The sequence below is a fragment of the Propithecus coquereli genome, unplaced genomic scaffold (genome assembly GCF_000956105.1).
Source record: "Propithecus coquereli isolate 6110/MARCELLA unplaced genomic scaffold, Pcoq_1.0 Scaffold49, whole genome shotgun sequence".
Lineage (NCBI taxonomy): Eukaryota > Metazoa > Chordata > Mammalia > Primates > Indriidae > Propithecus > Propithecus coquereli.
In genome coordinates, this window is record NW_012150729.1 from 7,167,755 (window position 1) to 7,182,889 (window position 15,135).

The following is a 15,135-nucleotide window of genomic DNA, read 5'->3' on the forward strand; positions in this document are numbered from 1 at the left end:
ACTCACACATAATCCCTTAACTCCTTTATATTCCTGCTTAGTCTTCTTCTATACATATTAGTTAGAATCATGTTTCTTTGTAGTTCTGGTAAATTTTTCACTAGTCATTGCTTTGTAAACATTTTTATTGTTTTTATATAATCATAATGATTCTGATTTTAATGGCTATCTGATATCCCTCTACACTAATAAATATATATTAAGTACATGTAGGGGATTTAAAGCTTCAATTATTACAGATGTGGTTTTTAAAAATATCTTTATATTTAAAAGCTGCATTCTTGCTGCCACCTGGTTTCACAGTGGCCATATAACATAGTAAATTGGAGTGATGTAGCCATAGGCTTTTTAGAGCAAAGAAATACCATGTAAATATAACAAATATATATTATATATAGATAACTTTAAAGCATCTCACTGTGAGTGGCTGGGAAACAGTAGCAGTATAGTAGCAGCCGTCATAATTGCACATCCATAGATAATCATTGGTAATTAAAGAGGCAAAGATCCAAATCATACTACGGCCTACAAAGAGTAGCAGTTGCTGTAGTATCCATGGTTGTCAGCTCAAGTTATCAGGGGTCATAATATTCCAATGAAATGTGTTTGCTCTTCTCTCTATTCTTAATCCCACATGGTTGACTATTCACATAAGAACTTTTTAGAATATCTAGGTAGAGTTTATTGAGATCTTGATGAAAATAACTTGTTTTTACTAGTTTGTTTACAAGGCTAATTGCTTTTCTTAAATGACATGTTGATGTTCTAAACTAATACAGTTGTGAAAAGAATATCTGTCCTTTAGCAAGATCACGTGAATTAAATACCACCAACTTCTAATATGAAGGAACACATATGTACTATTATAACATGTGTATGTGTACATAATCATATACCAGTATAATAAGGCTGTATAATTTCCTTGCTTCCATAAATAAAAACCAGAGCCAAATATGTTTGGATCATAGTTTCATGTAATAGTGCTCTTTGATAAAAATAGACATGAATAATGAATACTAAATAGGAAGCTGACTATATGAACAAGAAAGAAAATGCATGCCTCATATCAAAGAAGCCAGCCACTAGCATTAATAGCAAGCCACGAAATTAAGCTCATTAAAACATTTGCCTAAAGGAGAAATCTAATTTATTTCTTGTATTTATTCATGTTGTATGATTAATAGAAAGCATGGAGGTGGATTTCCTGATCAGGAGCATGATTTTAATCTGCATAGAACCCTTTTATATAGCTTTCTTACATGGGAATTATAATCAAGTTCAATTGATAGTATTTGAGATTTGAAGTTTTTTTATGAAACAGGCAAACATTCTTTGTTCTTTCTTAACCTGTAATCAGGCCACTAAGAATATAGAAAAAAGTCTATATTCTTAAAAGTTAGCTGCCGTGGACAGACTTGTCCATCTGGGTTCATAAATGAAATCTACGAATATCTCTTCTTCCAGGCCTTCCTTGCAATTCATTCTTCAAGAATCTCCAGTTGCTTAATACAACACAGTTGTAATCAAGCCACTTAAATATCCTATATGACTCTAAGATGAATATCAAACATTCCAGCATTATAAATGCACAAGTCTATTAAGATCAAACAATCTTAGCACGTTCAGAGTGAATTTTTTAGTTTCCTTCACACACACATTAGTCATGTGTCAGAATCTGTATATATTCTAGCTTTTCTGCCTAGAATATTCTTCCCCTTTTCCACAAAACAACTCCTGCTCATTGCTTTAACAATTATTTCCCACATCACCTCTTCCGCAAAGCCCACCATGACTATCTTACATAACATGCTTACAGTAGAGCCACACTAGGTTAAAGCCACACTACCTGGGTTTGAATATTGACTCTGTTGCTTGGTGCCTCAATCGTCTCATCTATAAAAGGAAGACAGTAAAGGTAGCTACCTCATAGGCTTGTTGTGATGGTTACATGAGTTAATCAATCCATGCAAAGCACTTTGTACTTAGCGCTTAGTAAGTGCTTGAAAGCTATTAGCCAATTTTAGATAGTATTGTTCAGTCTGTCTTTATGTTCTAATATATTCTTCAATTACACAACCCATTCCGTTATGCCATAACTATCTCTTTATATCACTCCCTGCCACTAGGTGGAGAGCCATTTAGCTTGCTCACTATGACTGATCCATCTCGCTAGCATGTCAGAATACTGAACCCGATTCCAAGCATACAGCACTTGGTGAATGTAAAATGAGTAAGTGTGTGAATGCATGAATGAATGAACCCGGATAAATAATATGCCAAAGCTGTTTCTGTATATTTCTGTGATACAAATTAAAGTATATTCATTTGATTAGCCAAGTATTTGTGGATTCGTGTTGGTGAAATAAAATATCAAAAACTTTTTTTATGCCTTGACCCCAAAAGCTGTGTCGTAGCACTTTTAGTTATGATGCAACCTTCCCGTTGACGTGGAAGAGACATCAGTCCTATTAAATTATTCTTTTTATTTTAACCTACTCAATTCATGTTTGATTTTAGCATGTGCTGTTTTACTCCATATTTTATTGTGTCATAGGTTAGACATCTAATTCAGCATAAGAAGAAATCATTATAATCAACTTTTATGGTCATTAAGAAATAAAATGTATTCTTTGTGTTCTCAGAGAGAGGTTTGCTTCATTTACTCTTTTCTCTTGATAAGTGCTGTTTTCTAATGTCTTTGTAGTGGTAGAGACTGAACGGTAGGGAAAAAATCTGGGTACTTTCTTCTCTGGGTCACTTTGCATAAAGTCTTCTTTACAGCCATGTTCCAATGATTTATGTACACGTTGTAGATACAGTAGTAGCAATTATAGAGCTATTCCTAGCACTTAACCTGCTGCATTCTGAGTGGCCATTCACTGGCTGCCTAAGTTAACATCTGCTGCTCTGGTAGTCTAATATCCAAATAGAATGATAATCAAAAAGATAACACTCCAATAGGCTTTGATAAGTAATGGTGAGCATGTGTGTGTGTGTGTGTGTGTGTGTGTGTGTGTGTTTTAAGTCTTAGCTTGCATTATCCAAAATTATGTTTTTTATCTTTGCATAACTAGGACATTTTTATCTTTTCCCTACATTTTTCCCCTAACTTAGGAATAAGATATAAAAAAAATACAAATACTTTCCTCTGTGTACCTTATTTAAAGAAAGTCCTGCAGTCTTACTGTCAGTCTTCAAATACAACATTAACAATATTTGATATTAACAATTTTTCACAATATTGGAAAGTTCACAAACTAAAGCCAATACAAATCAAAATACCTGTGAAATTAGTGAATCTGTCTAACAAAACTAATCAATACTTCTACTTCTAGATCTAATTGGTAGCTGAACCATTGAACTATATTGACTTTTTTGTTGTTGTTGCTATCTCTAGGTAGATAGTAGAACCATTGACTGTTAAGGCTATAAATGAGAGCAGAGACCATTTTATTCAACTGATTTCAAATATTCCTCCTTTCTTTATGGATTCCTCTCTCCTCCTTCCTCAATTACTGCCTTTGGTTCATGCCCTCATCATCTCTTCCCTTCTCCTCTTCATCAGAACCCCGCTGCAGCCTCAGTGCTCCACCCGGCTAGTCCCTCCTCAACGGTAAAAATTCTTTTCTTTGCTCATTGCTATACCCACACCTTTTATCTCATCCCTTAGTGAAGTCACAACGTCCTGCATATTGCAAAAATCTCCTCACTTCAACCTCCAGGGTGATCCAAGAGGGAGCACCAGTCTTCTTTATTCTCTTTCAACATCCCAACACATGCCTAAATCGCCTGTCACCCAAGTCTCCTCCAAATTCCTCTCATTATAATTAATAAAGCTCTCGCCTTTTTTTCTGAGCTCTTCCCAAGGTACCATTTTACAACTAGGAATTCCCTTTTCTCCCAGAGTGCCTGTATGTGGCTTCTCCAGCGTGGCAGCATCAGGGAAGTCAGTCCTCTTCCATGGCAGCTCAGAGTTCCTGCAGAGTGTTTCAAGAGGCTCAAGTGGAAGCCACAAGGTTTCTTAGGGCCTAACCTTGAAATTTCCAGAACATCACTTCTGCAGCTTCTATTGGTTAAGTAAATCATTAAGGCTAGCTACAAATAAAGGCAAAGGAAATTAGACTCTATCTCTTGCAGAAGGAAAGCAAATAATTTCCAGCCATTATATATTTTTTAATATATTTATATATATTATATATAAATATATAAAATATTTCCTTATGAGAAAAGTCTTGTCTCTTCTAGATTATAACATCCAAAAGAAACTTTTGATAATTTACAATTTGACATTTGATAAATAATTTTTAATTACAACAATGATTTTTCTGAATTTAGGAGATAATATCGAAAATAAGGAAATTATAGTAACTATACATAAAATGCATATTCAGTCAATAAAATATTATTAATAAATTTTTTAAAAAGTCCCTATTTAACCACTTTCCCGTAACATGCTCAGCACTTTTCTTTTCTTTTTTTTTTTTTTTCCCCAAGCCAGAGAGACTATAATCTTCTTGGGAAAACTATATATTTCATTTTTATGTCCCTAGCAACTGTCTCAGAGCTTAGTATGTGGTAACTTCTCAATAAATGTTTGTTGAATTGAATTGAATTACTTCTGGATTTTGAGGCTGATACAGCCAACTTACTGACTTCTTTGTATGTGTTGTGAAGGAGGATGAAATGTAGCAAGAAAATCCAGTCTGATCAAGGGGCAACCCAACGGGAGTAAATAGTATATATACCAATTAATATGGTTCTAGGAAACACAGGTGATGGTGTCAGTAAATCTTTCGTCACGCAGTAGAATGTTCAAGGGATCATCCATCTAAATGAAGTCTATGCCTAAGTCTATGCCTAAATTCCTAAATTACTGCAAAGGCTAGATAGCAAACATTTTGGATAACTTCTGATAAGCTTTGGTTATTTTGTAGGAAAGAGGAGTAAATAAAAATGATTCTATGAGTCCTCTTTGTCTTTAGAGAAAAATCAAGCTAATAAGAGTGACCCTTATTTTCCCCCAATTTACAGCTTTTAATATGGTAAAATAAATTAAAACATCTTTTAATCTTAGATGGAATTTGCTTCTTAAATCTGTGATCTAGTGTTTCTCTGTTAATTTCAAATTTAAAGAACTCTTGGCTGATGAAACTGTTATATAAGCAGAGACACCGTTGTTCATTGTGTAATTTGAGAATCTCTGGGGCTATTCTCTTGCCATGTCACTGACAGAGAATTCCAGAATTTTGACTGGAAGGATGCACATATTTTGTAATTTGTTTTAATCTTGACACAATTTTATGAGATTTCAAATTATAATACTCCCTTAAATTTATTTGTTTTTTTCTGCATGTATTAGAAAAAAAAAGCACCTCTTATTTCCACAAGTCTTATCTACTTATTATATTTGTTTGTGCTGTTCGGATAATTTATTTAAAAATTCTTTTAAACAATCATTAGAATTGTATATCATATCTTTCTATTTTATCAATATTAGTTGACAATTCTTGGTTAAAGCCAATGTGGGGAACTGAAGTATAAAATATTGCTATATGTTTTCATGATATGCTTTCTAAAGATTTTTTTGTGTCTTGTTTGCAAACGTGAAAACTAAGGCATAAGATGCTGGCATAACTCACCAAGGTCATTTAAGATAATAGCAGACCTGGAGAGATTATAACTATGTCATGATGCATTCTGTCTCTTTCTAGATATTTCTAATTCTGGTATCCATATTTAAATATATTTTTTCAACATTAATGACTTTAACAATATATTTAATACTTTAAGTTTATAGATCATAGTCTTCCCATTGGAAACTCACCATTTTATTGGTAATTTGTTTTAATTGCTAGCTATTTTAAAAATAGCTTATTGTTGAATTGTTTCTTTGCATGCATACAAACGAACTTCACGTATGTATGTATTTTTTCACCAATTTCATACCCTTTCCCCCCGCCACCCCCACCACCTAAAAACTTGGAAGTAACTTAGTTTTCTGCTGATTCTTTCCTTCCATTCAGCAACCATTTTATTTCACTGTTTTTGAAGTGATGCAGTAAGAGAAAAATGGCTGCCTTTTGTTTATTTCCTTGTACATTAGCATGATGTCATCATCAAAGATATTAACTAGAATGTACATATCTTTAAGAGCCCAGAGGTATCTTATAAGCCAGAAATACTTTATTTCCCCTTTTCTTTTAATGTCCCAAGGTTTTGTTGCTTTAGTGTAGCTCTTGTGTGCAGAAGGAAAAATGAACATGAGCGTTTTAGAACAAATGCATTAAGATGATGGCATTTAAAACATATCTGAATATTTCTTTCAGTGTTAAGAAAAAACCACCCAAAGGTATTTATTTAAGTCATGAAACATTTATTGTAGAAACATGAAACAAATATTGTAGAGAAAGATATTAAATCATTGTATTTAAAGACTGAACTATTTAACCACACTTGGCTATTCTGGCTTAAAATTATTTTTAAAAATTTCAATTGACACAAAAATTTATGTTACAATATTTTTTTTGAAAACAATTTCTTACTAATGGAAGGCCTAAGCAGATATGTATATACACGCACATATATATTCACTTTTTAAGATTAATTACTGAATTATTTACAAGCACTATTAAATGTACTATATATCTAACTATTCAGAAAATTTATTTTCTGATCTTCATTTATGGTGCTTCTGACTTTTCCTTCTGTGCTCTTTGTTGCACTTTGCATGTATTTGTCGTAAGATTTTCACTGAAATTTACAAGCCACAAGCTTTAACACCAATTCAATTTAGACAGCTATTAAAGAAATAATAAATTGATATTTTTTTATTAAATTCGAATAATTAAATAGTTTTTTAATTTAGAAATCCACAATCCATTTTCAATTTTTGAGGAATAATTTCAGGAATTTTTTTTGTATTTTGGAAAGATAATCCAACCACACACACACGTGTTGTATATATATTAATGCTATATCTGTGCAGCAGAAAATTCCTATAAATGTTGAACAGTCAACTCTGAAACTACTTGAACACTGAAATCAGACAACATAAATCATATGCTTTATTGAGATAAGCTGTCTAAAATAAGTTACTACAATTTTAAAAATTAATTTGAACCATATGTTCTTTAGAACTTTAAATTGAAATCTGCATTGTTCTTTGAAGTCAGCTGTTCTAGGAATGTGTCGTGTTTTGAGAAGATAAATTAATCATCTACCTCATTTATGTACATCAATAAAAAAGATTCACCCTCTCATCTACCTTATCAAAAGTAATTAGGATATATATTTTTATTCATATATAGTATCTTTCAGTGACTGAGATTTTCACTGAGATTTTGAGGGAAACAACAATTATCCTTTCAGAAAAAAAATCCAAGAAAAAGAAACACCAGCAACCTAAAGGTTAACACATATTATCAAATCACTCAGTAGCACAAGGCTCTTTAATAACATTTGTACAAAAGTACTTTTTGAAAGCATAAGGTAGGAAATGGCTTTTTGCAAGTTCTTTTTCCTTAAATTATTATTCAGCCTCTTATTAAAATAAAATCTAGTTAACTGCTTTTGAATGCTTGCTCAAACGTTTTCTATAATAAAAAAAAAAAAATCCTGTGAAGGGATTTCCATAAGTTGTGCTGCATTAATGACTTAGAGCAGCTTCCTAATCTGTTATTCCTTCCTCCTAGTAGACCTCAGCTGATAAAAATATCCATAGACACAGTGAAGTCAGTGGCACGCCTGGCTTTCTCAGACAAAACTCCATGTGATCACATATAGGCAGCCTCAGTGAGGCTGATGCCGTGCAGCAAGCAGTAGGTAATGAGTCTTTGTGCAGAGTGAAGCTCTTGTCGCTGAACAATAAAGCATATGGTACCAGCAATAAAACACAGGGCTGGGAAATTTAAGAAGATTCCGCTGAACCAAGAAGAACTGTGTCTTCAGTGATGCTGGCACATATTATAAAATGATAATCAACTTATTTTGGATTCTAATGAATAAAGAGTGCAAGGACTAAAACTACAGCTATTTGAACAGGTTGGTGATTTTATAAATTACTCCAACACTTGCTTGTGTTTGATTGGATTTAAATTAGAATGGGCTAGTATGTGTTTTGCCTTAAACAAAAACTTTGCAAGATATTTGTAGTGTGTAATATGAAGGATGCACTTGTATTGACCCAATGTGATTAAATTGTTGTAGTCAGATGTGACGGAGAAATATTGATATCATTACATTAAACTGAAAAGTTATTTATTCTATTTAAAAATTTATGGATAAGAAAAAAATTCACCCAATAATTTCTAATCTTCTATATGCATAAATAGTAGAAAGGAGACTACCACCAAAAAATAGCTCAAATAAAAAGCTTCAGATTTATTTTTCCAGTATTAAAAATTCTGTGTTGCAATAGTTTACATGTCTTATCAATGGGATGATATGTCATTCAGAATTTGTTGATGTGTTTCAGTATACTGCAAAAGGAAGATTTGGATTATCTAATTATTTAAATAAAAAAATTTAAAAAACAGAAAATTTTGAAATATTAATAATGTTATTAGGACAATGTATTTTAAACTTTAATAATATACATCTATGTGCATTTGTTGTGTGCTTTTTATTTTTCATGTTACATTTCTTTTGGCAAATGGAAAAGATTATTGTACAAAACATTTTACTTTATAGATATTCATTCACATATGGAGAAAAACAAATTAGCTTAATTTTAAAAAGAGGAATGGATTAATCATTTGATGATGCATATTTCTATTGGTTTACCATTTAGAAAAGAATGTCTGCCTTTATGAATATTTATAAAAATATATAAACACACATGACCTTCTTTATCTAGAAAATAACCACTTGTGTTTATGAGCAATAGAGAAGTTTATGTTTCAGACAGACAGATTGCTGTGTATAGGAAGACAAGGGACGAAATAACTCTAGCAAATAATAGCACAACATTGAACATCTTTGCCAAAGACAGAAAAGAATTACTGCTATATGAATCTTTAGATTTAAACACATAGTTTAACTTTGCTCTACATTTTTACTGCTGTATTGTTTTAAAGGCATCCTGGGACCTAAATTCTTTACAATTAATTTTTGGACACCATTTAGGATGATAGTCTCCAAGGCACTTAGGCACATTTAACATTTTACAGAATTACTATAGTGACCTCATGTATTTGTATAGTGGCTAATATAAATTTATGCCTGTAGGATGCTGTTTAAACCACAGCGACAAAAAAAAAAAAAATACCCCATGTGCCAGATTATACGTGCAGTATGTGTTTGAATTTTTTAAAAAAGCTATGTTTCAAAAACAAGAGAAGTTAATGAAAATTTAAAATTGGCCTTCCACACGTATTTAAATGAAGTATTTGACTATTTAGGTTTCCTTGGTTACCATAGTCGCTGCTGACAGCTTCTTTTGGTGGGGAGGGGGTAAGCAGTGAGAATAGGACTCTAAAACAAAGCGTTAAAATCATTTATCCATTAACAGACATGGGGGAACGTGATGCTGACAGCCCAGTTAAAACCCGTGCCCACTCCCCATCGCGTATTCCTGCTCTCCCGTGATTCAGGTACCCTGGCAGAACTGCAGTTCCACAATTCCTTACCCAGCATTCCGTTTCAGCTGCTGGAGGACTGCCTGAGCCTTATGCAAATGAGACCAGCTCAGAAGCTTTGACTGCAGAAGCGAGAGGAGGGGGGGCAGAAGGGAGTTCAAGGGTCACAGGGCTGGTGGAAAGCTGGATCGGTTGCGTGAAAAAAATGCACTGGGCTCCTCTGCAGCAGTGTTTTGCAGCAATTAAATGAAGTGTGCTTTATTTCTGAGAGTGAAGATTTTACAGCGTGTGTGTCGTACTCATTTAAAGTGCATGCAGGTATGGTGACATTTCATGATGATGCGCCTGATTTTATTTCTGTTATAGACACTGATGAGGATTGGCTATTTTAATTCATTGTGGCAATTGGCAGGGTGTTCCTGGTTTTCAAGCTTCCCTTAACTAGTTTATTTTTGAATTTTCTTTTTCGTATTTTCTCTGTTTGAAACATGGATGTTTTGTTCCAATGGAATAATTTCATATGAGAAAAAATTGTGATTGGGCTTCTAAATAATTCCATTTTGGGGGGTAAGTCTTTATTGCAGAGAGATATCTGAGTTCAAACATCTAGATAAATATCAAGACTTACAACTTTTAGAGGATTTTTCACATTTTTAAAGAAATGTATTTTAAATAAGATCTGAGTTCCTATCCTAAGATTCTTGTGAGATATCTGGAGTTAAATAATGGAGTTCTTTTGTTCATATCCCACACAACATCATAAGGACAATTTTAATAAGTTATGTTTTCACTTCAAGAGGGGATTTTGGTTTTGAGAGTTTTTCTTTCATTATTTTATTGCTAAACATCTTGTCAAAGAAATAGTTTCTTATTTTGGGTCTAGATCCTTTAAATCCTTCTTTAATTTTTCTAATTGTTATTAATTTTCTTTGGGACTTTTTAGACAATGCTATTTGAACTCAACATGTTCAACTTCCTATGACTTTTCCTTTCAGTTAAGTCTGGATTGTAAAGTGATCCTCGTAAATGTCACAGGCAGGACAAAAGTCTTCTTTTCTCTATGTACTAAATATCACACTTCTGTAAAACGTGTGATTACATCATAGTAAAGTCTGTCCTGCACCAAACAAATGTGTACTCACTTTTATTGTTCGTATTGCTTTTTTATTTCCAAAACATATTTTCAAATAAACTTAATTAAAACAGCATGATCAGACTGTTTATCCGTAGCATTAAAAAATTTAAATATATTAATTCAGTACTTACAATGTTGATGAAAAAAATGTTATTTTCATTTGCATCAACTGTGCATCTGTCTATATTACAGGTTGCATGTGTATGAAAATATGTTAGAAAAGATGAAGAGGCAAAAACAGCATTTAGTCATGAAATTACTGCTTTATGCTTTTATATTTGCATAAGATATGTAAAAATAAATTTTATGAAGCTTTCATGTGAAGAGGTGGTACATATTTAGATAAACTTAATTACTTTTTTGCACTGAAAAGGGGGAGTTAATTTTATTATAATGATCAAGATGTCGTAGTTTGGCAATAATATCTTTTATTTTATTATGGAAGGGGGCTCAAGGGGAGCCCAAAAGAAGAGGATGGGCATTTAAAACAGTGAAGGACAATTATTTCAAATATTTATGAAATTCACTTTGTAGTGGTTATTCAGGGCCAGATTCTCACCCTTTATCACTCTGTGGGGACATTATGACATTTATCCAGGATCCGGAGGTTAATTTAGGAAAAGGAATTCATATTTTGTATGAGCTCTTTAAAAATGCAAAAACTGACATTTTCTTCTAAATCCTTTCTCTTTTGAAACTTTCAGTAATGACTTTAACTAAAGGGAGTATATTTTAAATAAATTGTTTCCTTTTTTATGTTGTCCCCTGGTCCAAACAATATTAGTAGACTTTTGTCTTTTTATATATATACACATGCACACACACACATATATATACACACACATATACACACACATACATATATGTATATATAGCAATATATGTATATTATATTTTGTATACATAACATAGTATTGTTTTCCTATGTATATATAAAACATATTTTAAGCAGCCAAATAAAATATTCTTTACTGGTAAATCATATTTAATCCAACAATTTTTAATAAAAATTTTTATTTTAACTTTAACTCAGATAGTGCTATAGTTTGTGTTTATTAACCTCTGCATATGTTCTAAGCAGAAAGGGAGGAAAGAACTGAGTTTAATATTAATTTAGGCTGTCCAGTACTTCTAACTTTGTAAATGCTACTGCTACCAGTAAGCACATTCTGAATATGAAAATAAAAACATAGTGCAAGCAAAGAAGGAGAGCCCATGAAGATTCTTGCAGAAAACGTGATAATAGACAAATGTGAAATAAAGAGAATTGTTGTGCTTCTGTGGGCCACAAGAGAGCTATAAATGTCCTGTAGCTAATTTATGGCTTTGAATATCCTGGATAATTTATGTCTCTATGCAGATTCACTCAAAACTATGAAGTCTTTTTTGCATTAGCTTGGGCCATATTACTTCCACACAAATCTCAGCAGCATGCATATAGTAAGTTTATGGTCCAGATATCTAAATGTATATAGAAAAATGTATTTGTGTAAATACAATTCAAATCAAATTTGAGAAGTAAAAGAATAAATAGAATAATATAAAAACAAATCCTTGGGGATATGCACTTAGTGTACTCAGACAGTGTTCTATCAGACATCAAAGGAATCTTTAAGGATTTTTGAAAAATGAATTTCCTGCTCTCTGATTACCAGTCTGTCTTTGTCATCACTTGAAACTAGAGACCATATTGTAGGCTTGGAAAAGATTTTAGGGCAAACATGTTGTACTCAGTCTAGCAGCATGGAACAGGGTCTAAAATCTACAAATAACTGTTGTCATCTCAAAATCACGTGTGTAGGTTTTGAGTTTTATTATTGCTATATTTGTCCTTCTCCTGAACTTCTGGAGCCTATGAAATAGAAAGAAGAATTAAATTACTTGTGACACATAGAAGGAAAATGCTCAAAATAATTGAATATTCAAAACAATCATTTCTTTATTTTAACATGACGTTTTAAAAGAAACAATCAACAATTGCCTTTATTATTCCATATTCTAGAATTTAAATAAAATTAAATCAATCTTATTGAAAAGTATGAGTATAAAAATTGTAAAATGATTTTAAAGATCTTATCAGACCTATAGTAATGCTATAGTAATACCTTGTCTAGTAGAGTTGAAAATAATCTGTACAACATAAACCAATTTTCCAAATAGCTAGAGTTTATGAATATAAAGGCCAGTTTTTTAAAATGCTAATAGCTTTCATCAAGGCAAAATATAGTACACATCATTCTGCCTTGTTGAGCAAAGTGGAAATCAGTATAGGCTTTTCTTCACGGCTTAAGAATGATAATTCCCACCATTATATTCACTTATTGCAAAAGACAAAACTGTTCCCAACTGTTCTCCATCACCAAATAGCCATTTACTGTTATATGCTTTTTATATGTGATTTTATATGCTTTTTATAATTTTACTATCTTATTTTTCATGTTAAAATATATTCTTTTTAACATAGTTAGTAATTGTTCCTTGTCTTAGAGCAATCCAAAAATCAATTTTGTGAACCTGGCTTTACATTAAATTCTAATTCATTTAGACTTTGCTAGGCAAAGGGAGAGAGATGAACATTCTTCCAATACTTCTCTCCTATGTACTGAACTTCTGACATACACTCATGTATAGTATAGGAACATAGAAAATAAATAAAATTTATTTTTAGTTTTTCTTATGCTCATGATATTGAAAATCATATGAATTCCGAATAAATGAAAAATTGTTCTTGTTGCTACAGTGAGAATTTATCACATTAAAGAATCAATTCAACAGTAATCTGAAATTACTTAATGTCTAATAGGGAAATGAGAACTCACATATATAGAAGAACACACAGAGACCAATTTTTTGGTGACATTAGACTAATCATTGGTGCCACATACCTCTTCTTGCCAATTTCAGGGGTGTGATCCATCTCATTTTCAAGCCTGGCATCAAATTCACCACCTTCCACTTCCATACTAGATGGAAGGGTTGTTGCTTGGGCAATCTTTTATCTCCATGCAAGCTTATGAATCCATATATTCATTTAGAAATGCATTTAGCTATATGTGTGCATGCTCAGGCCACAACTCAGCCATCGACCCCTATTTCTTTGAAAACTCACTAATACAATGTATGTGTTAAGATACACAAGGTACACCATTTTAGTAGGTGTTCTGAAGAACTTAAGGAGTATTGGTTCCATGAACCTAGTGTTGAAAGAGTCTGTAAGAATGAGAACTAGTCCAAAATATTTGGGGAATAGCTTCGTATTCTGGTCCTCTTTTACACATTAGCACTCTAAAAGGCCTGAGTACTCCTTCTTTAACAAACCTGAGTCACTTTGTTTAGTACAATGAAACTTTATAACTTTAGGTCAATTTATGAACAACTAAAAAACCAGAAAGATACTGTATTTTGTTTTCTTGATAGGTACATGCTTTTATTATGCAGTTTATTATGTGTTTGACTTCAAGCTGTATCATGAAATATGAAGAGGCTGAATAGGGGAATAGTTAAGAGCTTAGGTTCAGGTCCAAACCTGGGTCACTGCCATGATGTGCTCTGCCACTTACAGGCCATGTGGCTTTGACATGGTACTAGAAATCTGTAAGCCTCGTCTTCTTTATTTGCAGAGTCATAATACTAGTCTCTATATCAAGGGTTTTTTATGAAAATGGAATGGCATGACATAAGAATATTCTAAATGATAGCTAATATTAATATTTTTCAACCCATAGTAATGATTCCCTGATATTAATAAAGCAAATTCAGCTTAAACCTATAATGATAGAGAATCCTGATGGAACACTTTAGGTTTCAATGGATGAGGAAGAGATTTGTTTTCCAAAAATAGGAACCGACCAGGATTTTATTGGAGGTTATACCTAGGTAATACTGAGCAGCTAATGCCTAGAGTTCAAATGGGGCAAGTAGAGAAGGCAGTCAGCATGTTCATCAAGGTTCCAACAATATGTGGCTTTACAGAAATGTATCTGAAATCTTTTTAACTAGAAGCATAATCTCCACAAAATCCTCAGATATGTGGCAATATGTACTTTTCTGACCTCTCTTATTTTATATCCTTTATTAAGCTTTTCAAATTTCTATCTTTGTGCCTTCGTTCTACTATTTTTCCATTTTGACTTTGCATAATTAAGGCAGTAGTTGTTCATCTCTGATGAATTTCTATCCAGAATTTCTATCTCATTCACAGACTATGAGTTTTTCAATTACAAGAAAGGTTGGCACATATGAGATGTCCAAGAAATGTTTGCTGAGCTAATGCTATCATGGGGCATGAAGAGCCTAATTTCATCTAATTACATAAAAGTGATAATTTGTTTAAATCATGAAATGATCTCTATGTCACAGATTAATTGCTGTTTTAAACATCCTGTATATCACAATGCTGTTTAGAAATATTGTATTAATTGATTT

General features: G+C 32.4%; 1 protein-coding gene across 2 annotated transcripts in view; it reads left to right on the plus strand.

Moving 5' to 3' along the window:
• The window catches only part of CSRNP3 (cysteine-serine-rich nuclear protein 3), a 281,496-nt gene that overhangs the window by 143,531 nt on the left and 122,830 nt on the right, over positions 1-15,135 (plus strand). Inside the window, exon 1 of one of the 2 annotated variants that reach the window (XM_012655834.1) lies at positions 7,755-8,040. The exons of the other annotated variant lie outside the window; for it this stretch is intronic. The gene's annotated coding sequence lies outside the window, so the exon portion shown is untranslated. Of the gene's footprint in view, positions 1-7,754; positions 8,041-15,135 lie in introns of those variants that run through there. 2 annotated transcript variants of the gene reach the window in all.